This window comes from Pterocles gutturalis, unplaced genomic scaffold, assembly GCF_000699245.1.
Source record: "Pterocles gutturalis isolate BGI_N339 unplaced genomic scaffold, ASM69924v1 scaffold32729, whole genome shotgun sequence".
Lineage (NCBI taxonomy): Eukaryota > Metazoa > Chordata > Aves > Pterocliformes > Pteroclidae > Pterocles > Pterocles gutturalis.
In genome coordinates, this window is record NW_010136813.1 from 21,977 (window position 1) to 30,523 (window position 8,547).

An 8,547-nucleotide genomic window follows, 5' to 3' on the forward strand; every position below is an offset into this window, starting at 1 on the left:
GCTGCTGCAGCACTTCAGGTGACCTCCACAGCTTCTGCAAGCACATGAACACATGGGTCGCTGCCGGATCACTAGGGTAAAATGGCACCTGCAGGAACACTGCTTGCACTGCACGCAGCTTCCCACCGGGTAACTCTTGGTAACAACACCAGCATATTGTTGACAGCGAGAGTGCACCAAACAACTGTGTTTATACACTAATATTCACACTGAATTCTGCACTATTTAATCTCTCCAGGGATTTAGCACAGCAAGATGGCAAGGACTTTCATGGTTATTAATTCCAACACTGTCACATCTTTGTTGGGCTTCCCACCCACAGGGTGACCACCAACAAATACAGTTTTGCAAAAATAAATAAAAACCCTACAATTACTAATTAATTTGACAATTTATATGCACAGGCCCTTGTTCCATGTACACTTAACCAAGTTAACTCATGAAGCACCTGGTAACAACGAAAACTAGGACTATTTTTTTTTCATGGACCCTTGTGTGTTGTTCTATTACACAGAAACAAACTAATGGGTAATAAGTGCTTTGCAAAAAGCAACTGAACATACCCCATGTGCATAAAACGCAGAATAACACACAGCAACAGAAAGAAACAAAGAAGTCCTCTAAAACTTAGATTATCCAGTCTGGCAGTTCTACTGTACCAAGAATAGTTTTGCAATATTTTTTTTTAAACAAGGGAAGTTCCTTGAGCAATACACTCTGATAAAGATATTTTTCATTATCAAAGTGTCTTAATTTCTTCCTCAAAAATATCTATTGCCACTTACTTAGTCTGTCTGCAAACACATGCCAGTTATGATATCCTTTAGGACAGGACTATGTAGTGTATGCTCATGTCAGCTGAATGACAAGCAAAAACCAGTAAACTCCTCTTAACACCACAGTAGCCTATAGCAACAATAAAGGAGGAAGCTGATAACTTTTTTAGAGGAGACGGGAGAAAATGTAATCACACCTATTAACAAAGTTCCTTCAAGAAAATACTTGCTCACCCCTTTTCACTCCAAGAGGAGCTACAAAAGCATTCTTTGCACATTTTTGAAGTTAACTTTTTGTCTCGTAGATTTGCATTCAAATATGAATGGCTTCACAAGCAAGAACAACTGGTTTGTACTACAGACATCAGAGACGCACAATCCATTTCCTACTATTCAGTTCACCTAACAAACTGACATCAGGACAGAACGATGCAATCACTGTGACTCCTTTCCATTTGACCTGATTTCTAATTTATTTCCCGAAGTGAAGAGAAAGTGCTACTATCACTGCTACCATATGTAATCAGAGTCCCACTAAAACAAATTTCTATTAAATACTGAACTTTTCATTAAGACAGAAAGAGCTATCTCTGCTCAGTAATTAAAACTACAAAATCACTTCCAGTCACTGAGCAATGTCAAATTTCTTTACACAAGTGCAGTTCTTTTATTTAAAAACCTGTGCTGTTCCTAACCATCTACTACAGAAAAAAAGACCTGAGGTTTGCATGATATCCACTGAATGTAGGGTATTCCAGAGACAGAATCATGCAAGCCCTTTGCCACCAGTTCTACCAGGTGACACACTCATTTGACATCTCTTCTCTTCTATGCTTGCTTACATTGCACTCATTCCCATAAAACATGATACCTACCAATTATACCAACACAGCTTAAAAATTCTGGCAAGCCACCCCCCATAAACCTGGAAAAGATCTGCAACTGAAAATATGAAAATGAACATGACTCCAGAAACACTGTCGCTTAATTCTGGAGCAAGAGCAAAAATAAGAAAGAAAAGAAAGTATTCACCAGGCCCTACAACAGTTTGATTTATCAATTGATTTGACTGTTACTACTGTTCCTGAGTAGAGGGCATCAGGACACGTCCTGCTCACCTTCTTTTAAAGTCCACTTGATTGCTCCTGTCCTCTTGCTGACAGCATGCAAACTTCCGTCAAGAGTTGAAACAAACAACAGTGTTTCTGGCACAGTTACTGAGCTGGTGTTCTGGAAAGGAAAAACCCATACAATTTAGTTATTTACTACACAGTGTATTCGTAACTGTCATACAGTACATTGCCTAAAACCCTAGAACATCACCCTTCTTTTTAACCACACAGACTGGACAACTTTCTTGTCCCCTTGTCCCACAACTTTCTTGTCCCCTTGTCCTTTTGAACTCAGTGATTTTTTAATTTTTTTCTTCTGTCACTGCTCCCCTAGAGACAAACTGGGAGACGCTCTAAATGAATATCTACAACTCAACCTCCATTTTCAATTTTATATCAAAGTCTTCTTGTACTCAATTTGGGAGAAACCAGATAGAGCTGATCTAGGCAAGAACTGATACAAAGACTATGTGGTAAGACAGCTAGGATAAGGAACTTCAAAGCAGCTCAGAGAACCTAAGTGCTAATGTGGAAGACATGCTGCTATCAAGGAAACAGAACATACTTTTGCCAAGGTTTAGTCCCCTAGAGATTAAAAGATAGTGGCTGGGTAGAACATGGGCAAATAAAACTGAAAGGTGATCAATATCCTACAGGGCTGGCTGCAGCTGGGAGATGGGCTGGGGCTGCAAGCATGTAGGCTGTCTGAGCAAGGGCAGAACCTTTAGGATAGATGCAGCTTAAAAGCTAGAGGAGATCCGCACTGTTAAGCCTCTTAATTGTGCTTCTGTACCTCATGTCTCCCAACACTGTATTTACACAGCAGATAGTAAATAGCAGTGTTTAAGAAAGGCCATTTGTATAAATACATCCCCAGACACCTTCTAGAAAGCAGTCAGCTGCAGGATGCAAACCTCAGTTTGACATTCTAATCATCCTGCCGCTGGGGACACGCCACTCCGTGTTTCCGTGTATGGGTACAGAGCTGCTGGGTGCCTGCTGTTATTCCTACAGCACAAGCAGCTTTTGAGCCTGGCTACTGCAGAGGGGATCACACAAACATCAAAGCCTCTGAACTATGTGGGTGCTGTGGGAACAGTGAGGCTAAGTCCAGTGTTTCCCTGCACAAAGCAGAAAAAACTGTTAATTTAATGCCTACTCTTCCTGCCTAAAGCTGATCCCATCCACCCTACAACTGACCCGTTTCCACATACCAGGTCTCAAGATATTGCTCCAGTACCCTGTCATTTGTAGACTGTATCTCCATTGCTCATCTGCGTGCCACCTGCCACGTTTTGGAAGTTTCACAGTTAAATATAATTCTTAACCTACCACAGCTCATGAAACGAAAGTGCATGCATTTTACATAATTAATAACATCTTCAGTGACTTAAACTGTAAAAACCAATTATCAGTCATGTTAGAATTATTACAAAGCAAAATACCCAATTGCCAAATTAAAATGCACGGATATAGGAGTATCTTTCTTTGGAAATCTACACGTTTTCAGTGCAACTCACTTCAATTCACTGCTCCCCCACACTCTGATGTGCAACATCACACAAAACGCCAGCTGACTCTGATTCCTGTTTAGTACAGGGGTTAGAGCTCAAGAGGTACCTGACAGCAGTTATCCTTCAAACACATGTATATGTACAGCCACCTACTAGCCCAGAGACGCTCATGCAGTCATTACTAATCATTCTAGTTTAAAGCTATTAAGAAAGGGCAAAATTTTCAAAATTCACCAAAAACAGTGTTGTGATGAAAACAAGAAGCAATGGATGGTGGTCAAAAATTATTTCAAATTAACCTTTGTGCAGTAACATTTTGCACTCATACATTAATTTTCACTTGAAGATCTCAACACATTTTACCAAAACAAACACCCCGAACAATTCTGGTTAACAGTGATTCTCTATTGGTAAGGAAGTTCTTCCTCCTACAGACAAAAATGTTGAAAAGCCAGTTTACTTTTAAGCTAATACACACTCAATGCACACACACACAAAAAAAACATTTCCAGGGTTTTGTTTTAGATAAGATGTAACAGTTATTTGATTTCTTTAAATGTCACCTGAGGAGCTTTATAATAAATGAAACAACCTGAAAGCCTCAGTTGCTTAAAGCTGTCTGGAGGGCTCTGGGCTTGCAAAATAGAAACAGAACAAAAAACATGAACCAAAGACACTGAAAGAATATTCCAGCTCTGAATTTCAACTAATTGCACAAACAAACTGTGCCTGTCAGGTCAACTGCATTTAAACAACCACCATTCCAACCACCAGACGTTGCCCAACACCAGACAGCCGGCAGCATCTACAGTGCACGCTCCATAGCTGAGCGAGTTCAAAGAAGAAATCACAATGAACTAAAAAACTGAACAACTTCTTATGAACTGTTTCTAGTCAGACCTTTGACAAGCATGTTTCAGCTTTCTCACATGAAACAAATGTGTATTTTCACTGCAGCTGTCCTCACAAAAAACACCTATTCCAGAGGATTTAAGTCTTCTTCCATCAGATTCATTGATAAGACAGAAAACATTTTTTATGGAATATTTCAATACAACAATGTATATGGTATAAATTCTGTACATTATACACCACAGGGAACAGAAGAAATACCTGTTTCTTCATGAAGACTTATCTACCCTAAACCTGCTTTGTGAATAAAACTAATTTAAAAGACTGGAATGACTCTTTGCTCTTCTATCAAAAAAAGATGCACCAAAACCATCCATTATCCAAACCGATCACTTTAGGGAACAGATACAGTGAAACTGCATCTGGAGTGAAACACAGTAAGTTGAGCAAGAACATAGAACTGTTAAACACAGGAAGTGAAAATTATTGAAGTTCCTTTAAATTGCAGGTGGGAATTTGACATCCAGAGTGTAATGACTAGTGTTGAAGTTCAGTTACAAATAAAATACAACACACAGCAAATCCACCACATCTTCCATGTATATAGACTAAGTTTGTTTTTCTAGGGTACTTTTTATTCTCTGCACAAGTTTTTATCATCTTTTATCTTCTTATCTCACAGAATCAGTGTATTCTCCACAAAGCATGTTCTCTTCCTGCCTTCTTACTGAGAAGTGAATAAAGCATGTATCACCTTCACAGAAAATGTGTCTGTAAAATAACCACCATGATGATGGTTGGGTATCAAATATCAGTAATTCACAGTATATGGAACACTACTTGTAGATCTGTAGATTTAACGTTTTCCTATTTAACATTTGAGTTTGTGGCATCAAGGCTACAGAAATTACGGGATTAAATGTGACCTCTGAAACTCTCATCAAAACATCAGTAACCAACACTGTCTTCCAGATCACTGACATTTCAGAAGGTTGCTAGTGCTTGGGATCGAACAGAAAGCACTAATGTGCACAAAATTCCCCTGCACATTCTGCAGTCACAGGAGTAAGAAACCTTTTCTGCACATCTACCCTCCAGCTCACTTGCAAGCTGAGCAATAAAGAAGGAAAACCATAGCTGAAGCTGTTCACGCAAGTTTCTACTGAAAACCAAACACACACCTGAATGTTGCCCACAGGCAGCATGATCTAGAAACTTTACAGATATGACTCAGATAATGAAATTACAATTGCTTTTTTTAAGCTTCTCAGTGTGGTATCCTCGGTCTGGGGGATAAAGTGCCACTCCCAGCAGCCATCCCTTTGGTGCCCACCACCACTTCGTGGCTATCAGGGAGACGGGAACCCTCCTGGGGACACAAGTGCTCACAGCCACCAAGGGACAGGAGGGAGGGTACCCTGAAAGGCCATCGGGGCCATACAGCCGGAGAAATCACCTCCTCTTCAGAGGGCTCTGGCCAGCTCTGCTCACTGCCCAGAGTGTCACCGGGGGTGAAAGCAGCACGGAGCCACACAGATCTCACCGACAAAATGATTCTGCCACATGCACCATCACTGCTGCTGCTGAGCTCATGTTCTCCACTCTAACCGGCTTTGCCTTAACAACACTTTTTTCTAATGCCTACCTTCACCTCCCCCGTAGGTCTGTGTTTAGGTTTCACGGCTTTTGAAGGGCTTTCTTATATTTAGCCATCAAGTCACATTGATGTGGTCACTGCAACCCTGTGTGTCAAAGATACTATCTCCTTTGGGGGAAAGACTGAACACAGGGCAAATTTCATTAGTTCTTCCTTTACTTCTGAAGTTGTATCTGCACACAGATAAACACACAGCACTTCAAAGCATATGATATCATGCTGTTGAGATTAACCAGCTGAGTAATACCCTGACACTGCTGAAGCTTATGACCTAAACTTAAAAACAAACAGATGAGTCTGTAGACTCTGCAATGCAATATTGCTGATTTGTTTCGACCAACTCCTACAGTAATCACTCAGAGAACAGTCTAGGGAGTCAGTACAACAGTATGGAAACAAGGCGTTTCTACTTTCAAATTGCATAAAACAACGGACATTAAAAAGAACAGAGTATTTAAATAATTATCTGTCTTTCATCCATTCAAATAAAAAACCCACTTTCTCTTGATTTTATTAGAGAGTTTTATCAGTGGCTAGACACTGCAGTATCAAAGCTGCAAATACTCAGTGGACTTCATTTTGAACACAAAGCTTTTTAATTAACTGATCAATGGATTGATTAAAGCCTGGAATTAGCACATGAAAAGCTATGAAAATTATAAAAATCTTTACACAAAAAGTTTGGCTTGTATGTAAAGCATGTAAGTGCATTGTCCACCACAAAAAAACTAAAAAAAAAAAAAACAAACCACACCCCAAAAAACCCAAGCTCAGTCCTGAGATACACTAAATACTGGTGTACATAGATACTGACCTTCCTGCAGAGGTGGGGTCTCAACTGTTGTGAAGCAATGCAAGTTCTTGAAATAGATTTTTATTTCATACTGAAATTTTATTTCTGAGGAAATACAACAATTGAATACAAGAAAAACATGGTAGGACACAAATCAGTTGAGCAAAAGGAACTTAAATTTAGTGAAAACAGAAAATGTGACAGAAGGAAATCCTGGTTTGGGTCGTTTTTTTTTTTATGGGCAACTGCAATAATGTGTATTTTAACAACCACCCTCGTTGGAATTCAGTGAGAGCTTCTACTCCCTTGACAGGCTGTACTCATAAACATCTTCCACCTCAACAGTGATGTTAAGTGAAGGATTTATAATATTTTTAAATTATTTGAGGACTGCTTTAGAATTAATTTTTAATAATTTAAATCAAAAGTACAATTTTTAATAACTTTCAAGTTACACACACATATATACATAAAAACCTTGAGAAACACTCTAAAGTGCTGACTGCTAACAATCCGTAAGAGCCTAAAAATTTGGGACTAAACAGAAAATAGCATTTTAAAGTTAGAATAAAAATAGCACTTTATAAACAGAAATAAACATGCCCTTTACAGATACTAGTTAATCCTAGCATAAGAACCTTCCCCTCAGTCCAGATCTACCACATGTTTAGGTAAAATGTTTTAAAAATCAAAGTAACAAAGTGACTCAAAACAAGCTGAAGGACCCATGGAGTCAAAGGAAGGTCACTGAAAGCTGCAGAAGGAGTTCTGGGGTGTTTGTATCTGTCTGTGGCAGGGTTCAGTGTCAAAGGTGATGTTATCTTCATTCACCACAACATTTCCCTTTTTTTAAGGGTTATCAGAGCAATGCCCTATTTTGGTTTATTGTGTTAGAAGAAAGCAGATCCCCACAGGAATAATTTATTCCATTAATTTATCTGCTTAAAAACAGTGCTTTTGAGATGCAGGTCACTGCGAATGCAGAAATCCTACTGAAGTCAGTGGAAACAGCAGATAGAAAACCAGGCCACTCAGTTCCTTGAGGTTATCGTTCTGCAGCCTAGAAATGCTGTGGGGGTGACACCACAGGAGGTTCTTCAAGTATGAATAAAGAACAGAAAAGCATTTCATAATGACACTGGATGTGCGGGGTGTGTTGCTGACTCTGAATAGTGTTACTGATTTCATAGAAATAATTGATTGCTCACTAGTAAACAAATCAGTACCATGTGTTACCAGGTAATAATTTTCACTTTTCCCAGTGTTAAGTAGGAATACATATGCCCTGAACTTAATTCGTAAGGTCTGATGGATGATAAACGATGAATGGCTTGCTAACTGTGATTTATATCCTCACAATTTCTTTGGTAATGGCTGGCTTACCAAACAAAAAGGTTGACAAGATACATAATCACTCAAGGACAAAAATACTACATTTCTCACTCCATAATTAGCTTACTATATATCAGGCTGTACATCTGCATTTTATTAAAAAGCTATTAAAAAACCCCAGCATTACCAGCACCAGACACTTTCCTCTCAGAAAAGCCCTCTACCACAGCTTATGCTCCTGGAACCACAACTGGTAAGCCAATAAGGATGCAAAGCAAAATATTTTTAAAAATCAGTGCACACTGCAAGCAATGCATCACAGATAGCACGTGCTTCATTACCCTGGTTTTGATAGCTAATTACATTGCCAGGCTAGAGGCTGAACTCACTATGCACAGTAAAACTATGAAGAAACTCCACAAAAATCAGTGAACAACTGGGGGGCAGTTTTTCAGTATAATTACTAACAAAGTTAATATATGAACGAGAGCTGACCAAAAAAAAAAAAATT

General features: G+C 39.1%; 1 protein-coding gene across 1 annotated transcript in view; it reads right to left on the reverse strand.

Annotated features, from left to right (window-relative positions):
* Positions 1-2,000, reverse strand: part of ERN1 (endoplasmic reticulum to nucleus signaling 1) — a 21,317-nt gene extending 19,317 nt beyond the window's left edge. The window contains exon 1 of the mRNA XM_010082441.1: positions 1,895-2,000. The gene's annotated coding sequence lies outside the window, so the exon portion shown is untranslated. The remainder of the gene's footprint in view (positions 1-1,894) is intronic.
* Positions 2,001-8,547: the final 6,547 nt, after the last annotated feature.